The 18,884-nt window shown below is 39.8% G+C and overlaps 1 long non-coding RNA gene across 1 annotated transcript in view; it reads right to left on the reverse strand.

Moving 5' to 3' along the window:
- The window catches only part of LOC113628061 (uncharacterized), a 258,987-nt gene that overhangs the window by 13,655 nt on the left and 226,448 nt on the right, over window positions 1–18,884 (reverse strand). The gene's annotated exons all lie outside the window — the stretch shown is intronic.

Raw genomic sequence — 18,884 nt, forward strand, 5'->3', positions numbered from 1 at the left:
TTGGGCACATCATTTAACTGTCTTGGAGCCTTAGTTTCTTCATCTGTAAAATGGGATAATGTAACTACTACCTCATATAGATGTTGTAAAGGTTAAATAAAATATTGCATGTTAAGTGCCTATCACCATACCTGCACATGGTGAGAGCTCTACAGATTTCACTGAGTTGATCATAACTCCTTTTCCCTCCAAACTTCAACTCAGACAATAAAGTGAAATGTGTTGTTTCACATGGCAGAACATTCTAAGATAAGTCAAAATTTTAGGTGTGGCTTGATCTAGAGATTTACAACGGACTCTGGTTCTTCTTCCCTTAATTTTCTTAGTTATACCCTCCAGGTGAATCTGAATTTTCATCTGACTGGCTTCCAACATGATGACAAGGCTGACTGCATCAGCCACAGGCCTTATTCTATACATCCCTGCCTAAGTTCTAGGACTCACTCAATCACTCCGTCCAATCTAGAGACAGAAAGCATATGCAAGAACATTTCTTGTTGAAGTTCTGAGAGTCGGTCTAATTGGATTGGCTTAGGTCACATGCCTTCTCTGAACCAATCACTGCAACTAGAAGGTGGAATGCACTGATTGGCTTAACTTAGGTCATGTATTCCTGGAGTTGGGAATGGAGTCAGATTTTTAAAGATCCTGTGTCTCTCCAGTGAAAACTGGGAGCTAATGGGAAAGCAGAAAAGAAAATGATGCTGGGGATACAGTAGTATGCCCAGGCATGTTATTTTTCATTATTATCACTCTAATTAGATAACAGAACATTGGGTTGGGGTAAATTAAGAGACGCATGTCATAATTGTGATCCTCTCATAGCTTTAAGACTTGCATATTCAATTAACCCGTAGAAATCAGTTTCCTCATCTTAAATTTATTTGCTCAACAAATTTCTTAAACTTCTGTTATGGGCAAGACATTGATAAAGTGAAAATAAGCAGAACCACCCCTGTCCTCATCAGGCTAATGTTCTAGTCTAGCGGGATTTAAATATGAATTTTATAGCTTCATCAAGCAGATGTTCTTAACATCAAGGTGCAATAAAATATGGGGCAATCTGTTTATTTTGCCCTTGTGTCTTGATTCCTCTGTTTTACTTTGCATGAGGGCAGAAACTGAAATATAATATCAGAACTGTAAAAAGTTCATGAAATAGCTTTATTTTAAAATAGCTTTATTTTTTTCTTTTAAACTTCTCAATCGAGAGAATTTGGATCCTGCTAGAAACTGTTCTGTCAAGATTTCATTAGAATCTGTTTTATTAACTACCAGTTTCTATAAGCATCTGTTATGAAAAATGTTAGGGCATAAAAGTAGAAATAATACAAGGAAATATAATTTACTTCTTGGGAATATAAAAAAGTACAGTAAAGATTTACCAAATCCCTTGGGGCAAGTGTTTAATAAGGAATCATTCTAATTAACCAGCAAAAATCATTACTAGAAAATAAAACACGTAATGCACAGCCTGAAACTCACTCTTTAATTTCTCTAGTTTTCTCTCAGACCTAACTTCCCTAGTTGGAGATATTTGCTGGTTTTGTTTTACAGAAAGACTCTTTTTTTCCTGTTGAAATTTAATGCTTCTTATAAGAGCTGAGAATGGTAGTTCATTTCGCCATTAGTTCTCAACACAGAGATTGTTACTGTCAATAGAAAAGGGCCAACCAATCAAGGTGATGATAATGATGAAATGTCTCCTTTGGCCACGGCTAAAAATTCTTTTTAAGATTTTTTTGATGTGGACAATTTTTAAAGTCTTATTGAATTTATTACAATACTGCTTCTGTTTTATGTTTTGGTTTTTTGGCCACAAGGTATGTGGGATCTTAGCTCCCCGACCAGGGATGGAACCTGCACCCCCTGCATTGGAAGGCGAAGTCTTAACCACTGGACCGCCAGGGAAGTCCCATAGCTACAATTTTGAGGGGAGATTGATGAATTTCTTCTCCTGACCAGTAAAAATGACAAACCACATCCAACCTATTTTCTCTTTGCTTTGTACCACTTCTTCTCTCCCTCTTCCCTTTATTGGACTATTAGTTAACCAGCCACAATATCACTTACTACTTCTGAAATTCTCCTTTATTAAAAAAAAAAAAAATTCCATAGGCATATAGGTATAACTGACCCATAAAATTGTAAGATATTTAAAGTGTACATTGTGATGATTTGATGTAGGTATACATTGTAAAAAGATTCTCCCCATTTAGGTAATTAACATAACCATCACATCAGAAATTTATCTTTTTAGAATAAAAATGTTCTTACCAAATAAACAAACAAATAAATAAATTTTCCTATAAGTCATATCAAAAGATGAAGCTTTGACCACAGCATCAGATATCTAGAGGCACCCACCACCCTTTGCCTGGTGTCATCAGGGGGCATAGAGCAGCCAACCTCTTTTGATTTCCTTAAGAGCAAAAATGGCATCTTAAGCCAGGATTCTGAACTTCCTTGGGGATTGCTCCAATCTTAGTTGAGTCCACCTCCAGCTCCAGGTGCAGATCTTGTGACCCAGGCCTATGCCAATTGAAGGATTGTTCCCCTTGCCTATATAAGAAATGGGTACAGCACCAAATGAGGGCAGAGGTTCAACTAAAGGCATTTCTTGTAAACTCCTAGAGAAGCAGGCATTCTCCCCCCCCACTGGATGTAGATAAGGAATCATATATTCTGAAAAGTGTTGCTGTTTATGTTGGGAGCACATGGAGTGAGGTTGCCCAAAACAGATCCAGCAATGAGGAATCAGAATTAAGAAATGGAAAGAGAGAAACGAAGTCCTGGTAACACTTTTTTCAGCACCTAGATCAAAGCTTACCTGAAGCCTGTTGAGCTTTTCAATGACATGAACCAATACATATTTTTTAACATTTCCAATTTGGATTGGATTTTCTTTTGCTTTCAACAAAAAGAGTTTTAGCTGATATGCTATAAAACAACAATAACATCCTATCAGTCTTCTGTTTTAAAATCCCCTAGTAGCTTCTCATTTTCTTCAAGATAAATTCACATGGCTTAGCTTAGCAGAGGATCTGACCCATATAGTTCTTATTCTGAGCTTCTTCCCTCTGGGGATACCCAATTTCCTTGGATCCCTTCAGTGCATTACGATTTTTCTTATCTATGTGCTTTGTACACATTGGCATAACACAGCTCTAGATCTAGAGAAACACAGCCTCAATTCCACTATCTGTAAACTGGGAATAATAACAGCATGTTCCCTATGGGGTTGATGTAATGAGTCCCATGAGAGAGTATGTGCAAAGTATTTAACATGTGTATCTTTTCAATAAGTGTTTATTAAATGAAAAATATAAACACAAATTAAAGAAGCAATTCTCTGATATTCTGGGTGACTTGTGTGATAAGTGCTTTATGAGGACTATCTAACATTTCCAGACCCTCTTCTCACCATGTTGGAATTTTTACACTGAAATGGTCACAACATACAATTTCCAACTAATTAAAAGTGCTCTCAAATTGAAAGGGGAGAGGTGATCCATTGGGTCTCTTAACCTCAGAGAGAATTATGGCTTCTCTTTTTTCTAATAAGTTCTCCTCTTTGCTTCACAAGTCCCATGTATCAGTGTCTTCATAGAGAGATTCGTTCCAATAGTATGTACACATTGCTTCTACTGAAACTCTACTGTTGATGACTTCATTGAGTTATTAATTCAGGCCCTTTTCAAGGGAGTCCTGATGAGTTCATGGGTCTACTCCAAGCCTCAGTTAACTCAGCTGAGGAGGGCCCAGGAAGGATGAGGAGGCCCTGGGTGAACTGTGTTGTAGGTTTCAATTCTCATTTTCTTGGATTCTGACAGTATATTATTAGCATAGCATTAAAGGAGGCAGAGTGGAATGGTAGTAGTGATTGAATCCCTAAGGATAATTCCTTCCAATTTATAAACATGAAGTCATTTGACACTCACAAACCTATGAGGTAGGTTTTATCATGAAGTCTAGTCTCTGATGAGACATGCAGACAAGAGAACTTGAACAAATTGCCCAAGGTCATGCTGCTAGCCCTGAATTCAAACCCAGACAGTCTGACCCCAGTTCTTACACTTAGCACTGTGCTGTGCTGGCCTACTCGTGCCAGCACCCTGCCAAGTATTGGGGTTACTGGAGAAAACATGACATATGGTTCCTGCCCTCATAGAGCTTACAGTGTTTCTGCAGAGACTGTACACATTAAATGCACTAAGAGCTACTGTTTGCTGCATATTCATGGTGTGCAAGGCACTGTGTGAAGCACAGATAATCTCATATTATTCCTTACAAACAAAGGGGAAAAAATCTAACACAAATGCTACAGAGAAGATGTGAGGAACAATAGCATGAAACTGGGGACCCTGACCTACTTTAGGTGCATGAAGAACATTCAGGAACTTCTTCCTTAAGAAAGAGAAATTGCATCTGACACCTGAGGTTGCGTAAAAGCTAGACAGCAAAGTGTGTGTGCGTGCGTGGAGTCAATACTAGTGAGAATAATGCAGAATATTGTAGGCAAACAGAACCTGCAGATGGTGCACTCAATTTCTGTTTATGTAGTTGACAAACCTTCAAGGCTCTTTTTAAGTTCCAGCACTATTCTTTTGTTATCCTGCTTTTGAATTATCAGCTCCACTGTCACTTCCTTGGGAAAACTGTCTCTGACTTTCCCAATCAAGTCAGTCCACCCTTTTGATATACTCTCACAGGGCTGTGCTTGCCGTCACTCAGACATTAGCATTAAGTTTAAATTTATTTGCATGATTCTTTGATTAATATCTGTCTCTCACTAGACTGTATAATCCATTAGGGGAGGGACCAAGTTTCTACTTGGTCAACAGTATGTTACCAGTGCTCAAAATGTGTTGAATAAATGAATCAAGAGGTATTTCAGGCTAATATTTTTGTTAGCTTAAAATGATCAGTGTGAGTTCACGTTTATCCCTGAAAGCATACGCCCCCAGATGAAACAAACATGAACTTAGATTATGGACTAATTATAATCTACTAACAGGGCACGCAAAGTTGGCCTCACCTGCCTTTCTAGCATTGCCTTTACAAATAATCTATATACATGCTGTTTTCTAGGTAATATACATTATGCAAAAGCACACTGACAGGTCTATGAACGAGTTGATAAAATAGGCAATCTAAAAGTTTCTCTATTCTTTACAGAAAAAATGGTTAACTGTCTTTTAAGAAATAAATTACTGTTGAACCTTTTACATGGTTTCTCCAATTTTTCTAGGTAGTGAATCAGATACATTATTCATAATTAGTGCCTTGCTTTCTTTCCTGCATGGTTTTACTTTTTATACATCTTTTTTTTTTAATCTAACGGATATTAAGAATATGTATTACGTCAAATGAAAGAACCAGGTGCAAGAGTATATACTTGATCATTTTATTTGTGTGAAGTTCAAAAACAGGGGAAATTAATCCATTATTCAATGGCAACTGAGTTGTTACTCTTGGGAGTGTCGCACCTGGAGGAGACCTGAGAGGGGCCCTGGGGGATGTTGTTTCTTGATCTAGGTGCTTGTTCTGTGCATGTTCAGTTTGTGAAAATTCATCAGGCCATACAGCGATGATTTATCTATTGTATTTCAATAAAGATTTTACAAATTCAGAGACACCAGTGAGTGTTCTGAAGCAAGGAATTGACCTTTTTTTTTTGGTGGGGGGGATTGCCAATGACTTAGATGGAAGACCATATTAAAATGACTGAGAGTTGAGTATTTCAGAAAAATGCCAAAGAGAGGTTAGCTGAAGGGCTGGCTTTGTATTCTGGTCAGTATCTCTGAGAAGGGATTCTGTGGGCTGCTCCAACTGGGGTGGCGGAGTGTGGTGTGTGGCGAACTTTAGAAACCCTGGAGAGATTTGGGGGCAGGATTGTACCCCCGGCAGGCTGGCTCCTGAGCTTGACTCCTGACCACTACACTCTGTTGTGGGCAATACCACTAGTCCTCCAACCCAGCTGCCATTGGAATCAGCTAGGAGCTTGAAAGAAACTGCTGAGATCCCACCCCCAAGGATTTTCAGATAAAACTCATAGAGGGACTGGGATTTTTTTAAAGCTGCCCTGGTAATTCTGATATGAATCAAAGTTTGAGAACTGCTGTTCTTCTTTATATGATTATATCAGATTATGTTATACTTTAATACTCCACTATGCCATGTTGTGCTTTGCTATGCTTTAGTATAGTATACAACTACTTAGTGTTATGTACTGCTTAAGAATACACGTCTATGAAAGATGAAGAAATGCATGGAAATGATAAGCACTAGATTCAAGATAGTGGTTACTTCTAGGAGAGAGGAAGGTACCTGAAACCAGGAAGGATACATGAGTTACATGGGTAACACACACACATACATAATTTTTATTTTATTTAGATTATATGTATTTATAATTTTCTTGAGCTGGATGGTGGGAGCAGAAAAAGCTGAAATCATTCATTCATTACACTTATTCATTGAGCACCTACTGTATCTCAGGTTCTTTTCTAGATTTGGGGAATATAGCAGGAAAAAAACAGACAAAAGCCCTGACTTCCTGGAACTAACATTTTAGTTAGGACCACCAGACAGTATTTAAGTACACAACTAAATACATACTGTATGTGATTGGTGCTATGGAGAAACACAAAGCAGGCTAAGGGGATATGAGATACTGAGCCTGGCGTTGGGCAGAGAGAGCTGTTTCATTCAGGGTCGTCAGGAAAGGCCTTTCAGATAAGGAGACATTTCAGAGAGGGCTGAAGAAATCAGGGGAAGGAGTCCAACAGATATTTAGGAGGAGAGTGCTGAAGGTAAAGGGAACATTGTGTGATAATGTTCTGGGCCCCAACCAGGGAAGCAGCAGTGGCTGAGTGGAGAGGGGTAGGACCAGAACAGTGGGAAGTGGGGAAAGCGTCTCACAGACGGCTGGAAGGCCGTGTCGGGAATTTGGGTTTATCCTCTGTGAGCTAAGAAGTCTCTGGAGTATGTTTTGTAGAAAAGCTCTATTCTTCGTGCCTTTTGCGTATGCCTTCAACATCTCAAAATGCTTTAAAAGACAGATGTTATCTGATGCAGATATTGCAATGTGAATTATTTTATTTGATTCACCATGTCTGTGATAAGAGGGACTTGGGACAACCTGAGGGCCCCATGAAGGTAAATTTGTTAAAAGTGGGGTCAAAGGACCCAAGAAGGGAATATGTGTGCACCCATGGGTGTGTGTGTGTGTGTGTAGGGAATGGTCGCTGAAGACAAATTGAACTTTCTCAATTTTGACGACCAGATAACAGTCCACCAACAATGTGCAGGAGATCTCCTCTCCATGCAGTGGGCTGTACAACTCTTAGGATTCCAGAAAACATTCTCAGTGAAGGCAGAGAGGGATAACAGCTCAGGTCAGCACACAACCAGGAACACAAACTTCTGAGACTGCTTTTATAAAGCGTCCATTGTAAATGCCTCCTACTTCTTCAGTTCAGCTACGGTTGAGGAAGCACTGTACAGAAATGTTGCATTAGAATTTAAAATGACTTGACTGTTCTTAGAAGAGACTCCAGTACATTAACTTTTTCCAGCCTGACATCTTCAGCCCATTTGCTTTGGGGCTAACTTCCTCCCTGAAAAATTTCAGTGGTTCGTACTTTTCATTTGAAGTTCGTAAGAAATGCATTGTCTTTGCTATGCTCTCAGCTCCTACTCAGGTGAGATAGAGGATTCTTAAAGACAAATGGTGAACTACTTATTTCTCTTAGAGGTTTTCAGAGAGCACACACAAGTGTATTGATGCAGAGGGGAAAAAAAACCATGAGGAAAGCGCTGTTGTCCCCCAATCTTTGTTAAAATAGGCTCAAGAAAACTAAAAATGATCACCTCTTAAAGTTTTACTATTTGTTCCCTTACGTTTCATCTTATTCGGTCAATTGTAGGTGTGGAAAGCGGGAACCAAGGTACCAGAGTGTGAAGAATCTGTTTAAAACCAATATATCTGTCTGTGGCTGTGAGGAAGAAGAAAGGTCAACTAATAATTTCATGTTAACATCAGCTGGCCAATTCTGATAAAGCTGCATGTTTGTAGTCCACAAAGAAATCTAGCCTGCTTTTTAGGTGATCAGTGTCTACTATTCAACCCTGGTTTTATAAATGATCGTCAAAATTAAGAGAGTCAGTGTTTACACTGAATGTTGTATATTGATCTTTGCAATGGTGAAACAATTTTAAGAAGATGAAAGACATCATAGTACAATATAGTACAATATAGTAAAGAAACGCATCTATCTTTGGGGAGAGGGCAAAACTATGTTTTATTTATATTTCTAAAATTTTCCTTACAATAATAATAGCAAATATTTATGGAGCATTTACTGTGTGCCTGGCATGTGTAAATGCTTCAGATCCACTTTTCTCACACTCTAATGTGCATGCGAGTCAGCTGGGGATCTTGCTAAAATGGAGTTTCTGATTCAATAGGTCTGGGGTTGGACTTAAGATTCTGCATTCCTAATAAGCTCTTAGATGATGAGGATGTGCTGAACTTCTGTCCACAACGTGTCTAAAGACATTATAGCCCCACAGATACACCAGAAATACATCTACACGTGGAACAACTCCTACGGAGCACCTACTGAACACTGGCAGAAGACCTCAGACCTCCCAAAAGGCAAGGAACCCCCCACGTACCTGGTTAGGGCAAAAGAAAAAACTAAACAGAGACAAAAGGATAGGGACGGGTCCTGCACCAGCGGGAGAGAGCTGTGAAGGAGGAAAAGTGTCCACACACTAGGAAGCCCCTTCGCGGGCGGAGACTTCGGGTGACGGAGTGCGGGAGCTTCGGGGGTGGAGACTGCGGGTGGCGGAGGGGGGAGCTTGGGAGCCGCGGAGGAAAGCACAGCAACAGGGGTGCGGAGGGCAAAGCGGAGAGATTCCAGCGCAGAAGATCGGGGCCGACCGGCACTCACCAGCCGAGAGGTTTGTCTGCTTGCCCGCAGGGGCGGGTGGGGCTGGGAGCTGAGGCTCCGGCTTCTGTCGGAGCGCCAGAAGAGGACTTAGGTTGGCGGCTTGAACACAGCCTGCAGGGCGTTAGTGCACCGCGGCTAGCCAGGAGGGAGTCCGGGGAAAAGTCTGGACCTGCCGAAGAGGCAAGAGACTTTTTCTTCCCTCTTTGTTTCCTGGTGCACGAGGAGAGGGGATTAAGAGCGCTGCTTAAAGGAACCCCAGAGACGGGCGCGAGCCGCGGCTAAAAGTGCGGAGCCCAGAGACAGACATGAGACGCTAAGGCCGCTGCTGCCGCCACCAAGAAGCCTGTGTGTGGACACAGGTCACTATCCACACCCCCTTCCGGGGAGCCTGTGCAGCCCGCCACTGCCAGGGTCCCGGGATCCAGGGACAACTCCCCCGGGAGAACGCATGGCGCGCCTCAGGCTGGTGCAACGTCACGCCGGCCTCTGCCGCTGCAGGCCCGCCCCACACTCCGTGACCCTCCCTACCCCCCCGGCCTGACTGACCCAGAGCCTCCGAATCAGCGGCTCCTTTAACCCCGTCCTGTCTGAGCAAAGAACAGACGCCCCCGGCGACCTACACGCACAGGCGGGGCCAAATCCAAAGCTGAGCCCCTGGGAGCTGTGAGAGCAAAGAAGAGAAAGGGAAATCTCTCCCAGCAGCCTCAGAAGCAGCGGATTAAAGCTCCACAATCAACTTGATGTACCCTGCATCTGTGGAATACCTGAATAGACAACGAATCATCCCAAATTAAGGAGCCCTGTGGATGAAAGGCTCTTGGTGCTGCAGCCAGGAGTCAGTGCTGTGCCTCTGAGGTGGGAGAGCCAACTTCAGGACACTGGTCCACAAGAGGCCTCCCAGCTGCACATAATATCAAACAGCGAAAATCTCCCAGAGATCTCCATCTCAACGCCAGCACCCAGTTTCACTCAACGACCAGCAAGCTACAGTGCTGGACATCCTATGCCAAACAACTAGCAAGACAGGAACACAACCCCACCCATTAGCAGAGAGGCTGCCCAAAATCATAATAAGTCTACAGACACCCCAAAACACACCACCAGACGTGGACCTGCCCACCAGAAAGACAAGATCCAGCCTCATCCACCAGAACACAGGCACTAGTACCCTCCACCAGGAAGCCTACACAACCCACTGAACCAACCTTAGCCACTGGGGACAGACACCAAAAACAACAGGAACTACGAACCTTCAGCCTGCAAAAAAGGAGACCCCAAACACAGTAAGATAAGCAAAATGAGAAGACAGAAAAACACACAGCAGATGAAGGAGCAAGATAAAAACCCACCAGACCTAACAAATGAAGAGGAAATAGGCAGTCTACCTGAAAAAGAATTCAGAATAATGATAGTAAAGATGATCCAAAATCTTGGAAATAGAATAGACAAAATGCAAGAATCAGTTAACAAGGACCTAGAAGAACTAAAGATGAAACAAACAATGATGAACAACACAATAAATGAAATGAAAAATACTAGATGGGATCAATAGCAGAATAACTGAGGCAGAAGAACGGATAAGTGACCTGGAAGATAAAATAGTGGAAATAACTACTGCAGAGCAGAATAAAAAGAAAAGAATGAAAAGAACTGAGGACAGTCTCAGAGACCTCTGGGACAACATTAAACGCACCAACATTCGAATTATAGGGGTTCCAGAAGAAGAAGAGGAAAAGAAAGGGACTGAGAAAATATTTGAAGAGATCATAGTTGAAAACTTCCCTAATATGGGAAAGGAAATAGTTAATCAAGTCCAGGAAGCACAGAGAGTCCCATACAAGATAAATCCAAGGAGAAATACGCCAAGATACATATTAATCAAACTGTCAAAAATTAAATACAAAGAAAACGTATTAAAAGCAGCAAGGGAAAAACAACAAATAACACACAAGGGAATCCCCATAAGGTTAACAGCTGATCTTTCAGCAGAAACTCTGCAAGCCAGAAGGGAGTGGCAGGACATATTGAAAGTGTTAAAGGAGAAAAACCTGCAACCAAGATTACTCTACCCAGCAAGGATCTCATTCATATTTGACGGAGAAATTAAAACCTTTACAGACAAGCAAAAGCTGAGAGAGTTCAGCACCACCAAACCAGCTCTACAACAACTGCTAAAGGAACTTCTCTAGGCAAGAAACACAAAAGAAGGAAAAGACCTACAATAACGAACCCAAAACAATTAAGAAAATGGGAATGGGAACACACATATCGATAATTACCTTAAATGTAAATGGACTAAATGCTCCCACCAAAAGACACAGATTAGCTGAATGGATACAAAAACAAGACGCATATATTTGCTGTCTACAAGAGACCCACTTCAGACCTAGAGACACATACAGACTGAAAGTAAGGGGATGGAAAAAGGTATTTCATGCAAATGGAAACCAAAAGAAAGCTGGAGTAGCAATTCTCATATCAGACAAAATAGACTTTAAAATAAAGACTATTAGAAGAGACAAAGAAGGACACTACATAATGATCAAGGGATCGATCCAAGAAGAAGATATAACCATTGTAAATATTTATGCACCCAACATAGGAGCACCTCAATACATAAGGCAAATACTGACAGCCATAAAAGGGGAAATCGACAGTAACACATTCATAGTAGGGGACTTTAACACCCCACTTCCACCAATGGACAGTTCATCCAAAATGAAAATAAATAAGGAAACACAAGCTTTAAATGATACATTAAACGAGATGGAGTTAATTGATATTTATAGGACATTCCATCCAAAAACAACAGAATACACATTTTTCTCAAGTGCTCATGGAACATTCTCCAAGATAGATCATATCTTGGGTCACAAATCAAGCCTTGGTAAATTTAAGAAAATTGAAATTGTATCAAGTATCTTTTCCGACCACAACGCTATGAGACTCGATATCAATTACAGGAAGAGATCTGTAAAAAATACAAACACATGGAGGCTAAACAATACACTACTTAATAACGAAGTGATCACTGAAGAAATCAAAGAGGAAATCAAAAAATACCTAGAAACAAATGACAATGGAGACACGACGACCCAAAATCTATGGGATGCAGCAAAAGCAGTTCTAAGAGGGAAGTTTATAGCAATACAATCCTACCTTAAGAAACAGGAAACATCTCGAATAAACAACCTAACCTTGCACCTAAAGCAATCAGAGAAAGAAGAACAAAAAACCCCAAAGTTAGCAGAAGGAAAGAAATCATAAAAATCAGATCAGAAATAAATGAAAAAGAAATGAAGGAAACGATAGCAAAGATCAATAAAACTAAAAGCTGGTTCTTTGAAAGGATAAACAAAATTGATAAACCATTAGCCAGACTCATCAAGAAAAAAAGGGAGAAGACTCAAATCAATAGAATTAGAAATGAAAAAGGAGAAGTAACAACTGACACTGCAGAAATACAAAAGATCATGAGAGATTACTACAAGCAACTCTATGCCAATAAAATGGACAACCTGGAAGAAATGGACAAATTCTTAGAAAGGCACAACCTGCCAAGACTGAATCAGGAAGAAATAGAAAATATGAACAGACCAATCACAAGCACTGAAATTGAAACTGTGATTAAAAATCTTCCAACAAAGAAAAGCCCAGGACCAGATGGCTTCACAGGTGAATTCTATCAAACATTTAGAGAAGAGCTATCACCTATCCTTCTCAGACTCTTCCAAAATATAGCAGAGGGAGGAACACTTCCCAACTCATTCTACGAGGCCACCATCACCCTGATACCAAAACCAGACAAGGATGTCACAAAGAAAGAAAACTACAGGCCAATATCACTGATGAACATAGATGCAAAGATCCTCAACAAAATACTAGCAAACAGAATCCAACAGCACATTAAACGGATCATACACCATGATCAAGTGGGGTTTATTCCAGGAATGCAAGGATTCTTCAATATACGCAAATCAATCAACGTGATACACCATATTAACAAATTGAAGGAGAAAAACCATATGATCATCTCAATAGATGCAGAGAAAGCTTTTGACAAAATTCAACACCCATTTATGATAAAAAACCCTGCAGAAAGTAGGCATAGAGGGAACTTTCCTCAACATAATAAAGGCCATATATGACAAACCCACAGCCAACAGCGTCCTCAATGGTGAAAAACTGAAAGCATTTCCACTAAGATCAGGAACAAGACAAGGTTGCCCACTCTCACCACTCTTATTCAACATAGTTTTGGAAGTTTTAGCCACAGCAATCAGAGAAGAAAAGGAAATAAAAGGAATCCAAATCGGAAAAGAAGTAACGCTGTCACTGTTTGCAGATGACATGATACTATAGATAGAGAATCCTAAAGATGCTACCAGAAAACTACTAGAGCTAATCAATGAATTTGGTAAAGTAGCAGGATACAAAATTAATGCACAGAAATCTCTGGCATTCCTATACACTAAGGATGAAAAATCTGAAAGTGAAATCAAGAAGACTGTGATTAAAAATCTTCCAACAAAGAAAAGCCCAGGACCAGATGGCTTCACAGGTGAATTCTATCAAACATTTAGAGAAGAGCTATCACCTATCCTTCTCAGACTCTTCCAAAATATAGCAGAGGGAGGAACACTTACCACTTTTTACCACTTTACCACTTTTTTTACCACTGCAACAGAAAGAATAAAATATCTAGGAATAAACCTACCTAAGGAGACAAAAGACCTCTATGCAGAAAATTATAAGACACTGATGAAAGAAATTAAAGATGATACAAATAGATGGAGAGATATACCATGTTCTTGGATTGGAAGACTCAACATTGTGAAAATGAAAATGACTCTACTACCCAAAGCAATCTACAGATCCAATGCAATCCCTATCAAACTACCACTGGCATTTTTCACAGAACTAGAACAAAAAATTTCACAATTTGTATGGAAACACAAAAGACCCCGAATAGCCAAAGCAATCTTGAGAAAGAAAAACGGAGCCGGAGGAATCAGGCTTCCTGACTTCAGACTATACTACAAAGCTACAGTAATCAAGACAGTATGGTACTGGCACAAAAACAGAAATATAGATCAATGGAACAGGATAGAAAGCCCAGAGATAAACCCACGCACATATGGTCACCTTATCTTTGACACAGGAGGCAGGAATGTACAGTGGAGAAAGGACAGCCTATTCAATAAGTGGTGCTGGGAAAACTGGACAGCTACATGTAAAAGTATAAGATTAGATCACTCCCTAACACCATACACAAAAATAAGCTCAAAATGGATTAAAGACCTAAATGTAAGGCCAGAAACTATCAAACTCTTAGAGGAAAACATAGGCAGGACACTCTATGACATAAATCACAGCAAGGTCCTTTTTGACCCACCTCCTAGAGAAATGGAAATAAAAACAAAAGTAAACAAATGGGACCTAATGAAACTTAAAAGCTTTTGCGCAGCAAAGGAAACCATAAAGAAGACCAAAAGACAACCCTCAGAATGGGAGAAAATATTTGCAAATGAAGCAACTGACAAAGGATTAATCTCCAAAATTTATAAGCAGCTCATGCAGCTTAATAACAAAAAAACAAACAACCCAATCCAAAAATGGGCAGAAGACCTAAATAGACATTTCTCCAAAGAAGATATACAGAGTGCCAACAAACACATGAAAGAATGCTCAACATCACTAATCATTATAGAAATGCAAATCAAAACTACAAGGAGATATCATCTCACACCAGTCAGAATGGCCATCATCAAAAAATCTAGAAACAATAAATGCTGGAGAGGGTGTGGAGAAAAGGGAACCCTCTTACACTGTTGGTAGGACTGTAAATTGATACAGCCACTGTGGAGAACAGTATGGAGGTTCCTTAAAAAACTAAAAATAGAACTACCATATGACCCAGCAATCCCACTACTGGGCATATACCCTGAGAAAACCATAATTCAAAAAGAGTCATGTACCAAAATGTTCATTGCAGCTCTATTTACAATAGCCCAGAGATAGAAACAACCTAAGTGTCCATCATCGGATGAATGGATAAAGAAGATGTGGCACATATATACAATGGAATATTACTCAGCCATAAAAAGAAACGAAATTGAGCTATTTGTAATGAGGTGGATAGACCTAGAGTCTGTCATACAGAGTGAAGTAAGTCAGAAAGAGAGAGACAAATACCGTATGCTAACACATATATATGAAAAACCTAGGGGTGAAACAGGAATAAAGACACAGACTTACTAGAGAATGGACTTGAGGCTATGGGGAGGGGGAAGGGTAAACGGTGACAAAGCGAGAGAGAGGCATGGACATATATACACTACCAAACGTAAGGCAGGTAGCTAGTGGGAAGCAGGGAGATCAGCCCGGTGCTTTGTGACCGCCTGGAGGGGTGGGATAGGGAGGGTGGGAGGGAGGGAGACGCAAGTGGGAAGAGATGTGGGAACATATGTATATATATAACTGATTCATTTTGTTGTGAAGCTGAAACTAACATACCATTGTAAAGCAATTATACTCCAATAAAGATGTTAAATTGAAAAAAAAAAGTCATTATACAATGAGTTATATGATTCAATCAGAGTACAGCACAGTGAGGTTGTTAATGTTATCACCTCTTTGTAGGCCAGGGAACTAAAGGTCAGAGAGGTTAGGTGGATTGCCCTAGGTCTCAGGTAGGACATGGTAGACCTAATTCTGACTGCAGAGCTCAAAACACTCAACAACTATCTTCTAACTGCCTCCTATCATAATGGAATCACTCTTGATGGTTTTAGCCTGTAATTAATGAATAAATTTTAATAGGCAATAATATGTCTAAGCCTTTTAGTTTAGTCAAGCCCTTCTCCCTTCATTTTAATAAATTTCTGCAGTCTGTATAAAGCTTCAGTTTATTAAAGGGAGCTTGTTTTCTTCATTTAGACCAGCTCGTAATTGCAAACCACACTGACGTTTCCCAGACTGCTTCTGGCACCCTGTTTTAAATGTTAGCCTGGTTTCAGGGGAGTCATTCTGGAGAACATCAGGCTCAGCTCAGAAATGTACCCTGCATTAAAATGCAGGCTGGGTGAGGGTTTCTTTGAATGTTCCCAAACAACTTATTATGGATAGGTACATTGTAAACATTTGTATTTGGTATTAAAGCAATTTGTCTACATTCAGTTCAATTCCAGAAACCTTTATTGAGCACCTACTAGATTCTAGCTGCTGTGACTCAGCCTGTAGCGGAAGCACAGACGAATAAAGGTGAGCTCCATTTTCTTAGGAACTTACAGTATCATCCTCACCTCTCAATGCATCTGAATTTTGTGTAATTAATTAGCATCACAGGTAAAGAGTCAGAACCAACCACAGACACGTTTATGAATGTGGCAATGTCTACCTGCGTTACACACATTTGATTTTTTTTTACATCTTTATTGGAGTATAATTGCTTTACAATGGTGTGTTAGTTTCTGCTTTATAACAAAGCGAATCAGTTATACATATACATATATCCCCATATCTCCTCCCTCTTTCGTCTCCCTCCCACCCTCCCTATCCCACCCCTCTAGGTGGTCACAAAGCACTGAGCTGATCTCCCTGTGCTATGCGGCTGCTTCCCACTAGCTATCTATTTTACATTTGGTAGATACACATTTGATTTTAAAGAATCCCGAAAATAAACAGGCTCACTGCTGTTGATGTGATTCCTCGCCTTCGCCTCAAATGAATCATTTGCATTGTGTGAAAATGCTCAATCACTCCTGTCTTTTGTTGGCTCAAATTAAGTCAACTTTTTTTTTTTGGAAAAAAGAGTCGTATGATTATTGTGAGTAGGGACACTGGAGAGAGAACAATAGGTCTCATCCTCGAGCATCAAAATTCATCCAATCAGCTAATGTGTATTGAATACCTACTAACGGCAATCTCCTGTGCCAATTTTTTTGGAAAGTACGATAAATGTATTAGGCATTGTTCCTGCCCTTAAAGAAGCAACAATCAAATTCAGTGCTTCTTACATTTTCATGTGCATAAACATCACCGCGAGTATATTCATACAATCGAATTCTGCTTAGCAATAATAAGAAATGAACTGTTAATGTACTCAGTGACATGATGCATCTCAAAAACGTTATGCTGAGGTAAAGAAGTCAGACACAAGAGAGGATATACTGGGCATACCCACTGTTATAAAATTAACTATTAGGAATACACCAGACAATTCTCAAAGAGACTCATGACTTTGAAGCTGTTGCATGGAAACTATCCCTGATCACCCAACCTAAAGGAGACCCTCTCTGTTTATTTCTTCATAACATTTGCCATACTTTGTAATAACATATTTATTTACCAATTTACATGCTTATCTCCTATCTCTGTACTAGCCTGTAAGTTCCAAGAGGACAGTAGCTACACGTACATAATGTTTGCCACTATATACCTGATGGGTTTTATAGTGACCAGTATCAATAAAATGTTCTATAGGTATATGTTGTAATAATGATCACCAACTCTGAGAAGAACAGTGGCTCATATTTCTTTATGTCTCTCATAAGTAACAATAAGGACACAAAGAGGGCTCTCAAAAATACTTTTTGAATGAAAAAGATCACCAGAAACGACTGTATGGCTCATAATCTAGAAACAAAGTGACATGAGATTCTTCATCCAAATTTGGATGGATGACTCTCTAAACAGTGAAAATTAATTCATTGAGTAAATGATGTAAATGAGTCTTCACTTCAGCTACTTTAAACTAATTAATGGAATACATAATGGGAAAGATGGTGCTTTAGGTTAATAGTTATTTTACACATCTCAGAAGAGAGCAGAGTCTAGATAAGTGGTTCTCAGACCTGCCAGCACAGTAGAACCACCTGGAAACGTTTATAAATTACAGGTGCCTATTTTCCCTCCACCCCCTGCTGAGGTGATTCAGTTGTTTCAGATGAGTCCTGAGTATCGATAGTTTTCAAGGCTGAGAACCTCGGTCTTACGGAGGGGTGTGTATATAATATAATGTGGGCTTTGGTCAGAAAAAGCAGGATTCAAAACTCATCTCAGTCACTTGCTAGCTGTGTGACCTGGTGCAGAATACTTAACCTGTCCCAGCTTCAGAGTTTACATTTATTAAATAGAATAATAAGGGAATTCCCTGGCAGTCCAGTGGTTAGGACTCCATGCTTCCACTGCTGGGAGCCCAGGTTAGATCCCTGGTGGGGAAACAAAGATCCTGCAAGCTGAGGGGCACGTGGCCAAAAAATAAATAAATAAAATAAAATAGAATAATAATATCTACCTTTAAGGTGGTGAGGATTCGAGATTATATAAAATTGCAATACAAAGTAGGTCATCATAATTGGTCACTTTTATTATTCCTATATTTAGGTAAGATCATTTTTGTTTGTTTTCTTCAGTTTATCCCCAGACAACTCAGGTACATTTGTGTTGAGCATATGGTGATAGCATGTTGTCTGGGCTGTGGAAATGGTACTTGAATCTCTAACAGATTAAACTGGCAAATAAGGTGACAGCTTTATTACCAAAGCTAACTCTTGAATGGTAGAGCCCTCTCAATTCACATTATTCCAAATGAGAACTAAGGAAATAAAGTAAGTTATTAATAACAGAAAATCAATAATGATATTTAACCTTTCTGAAGAATTTACCATGGGTTAGCCATTGTTTTATAAGTCCTGCATGTATCTTTTTATTCAATCCTTAGGCCATTCCTATGGGATTGGGTACTTGGTACTCTCATTATATCCCTATTTACAACTAAGGAAAATAAGGCACAAAGATATAAAATAACTTGCCCAAGTCCCACAGTTGCTAAGTGGCAGGGAAAAGATTCAAAGACTGATTTCAGTTGCCCTGTTCTTAATTCTTGCACCCCCATCACTTTCTTCCAGAAAACAGTCCTTT

Source organism: Aethalodelphis obliquidens, unplaced genomic scaffold, assembly GCF_003676395.1.
Source record: "Aethalodelphis obliquidens isolate GAN/ISIS:26980383/991018 unplaced genomic scaffold, ASM367639v1 scaffold22, whole genome shotgun sequence".
NCBI classification, from domain to species: domain Eukaryota; kingdom Metazoa; phylum Chordata; class Mammalia; order Artiodactyla; family Delphinidae; genus Aethalodelphis; species Aethalodelphis obliquidens.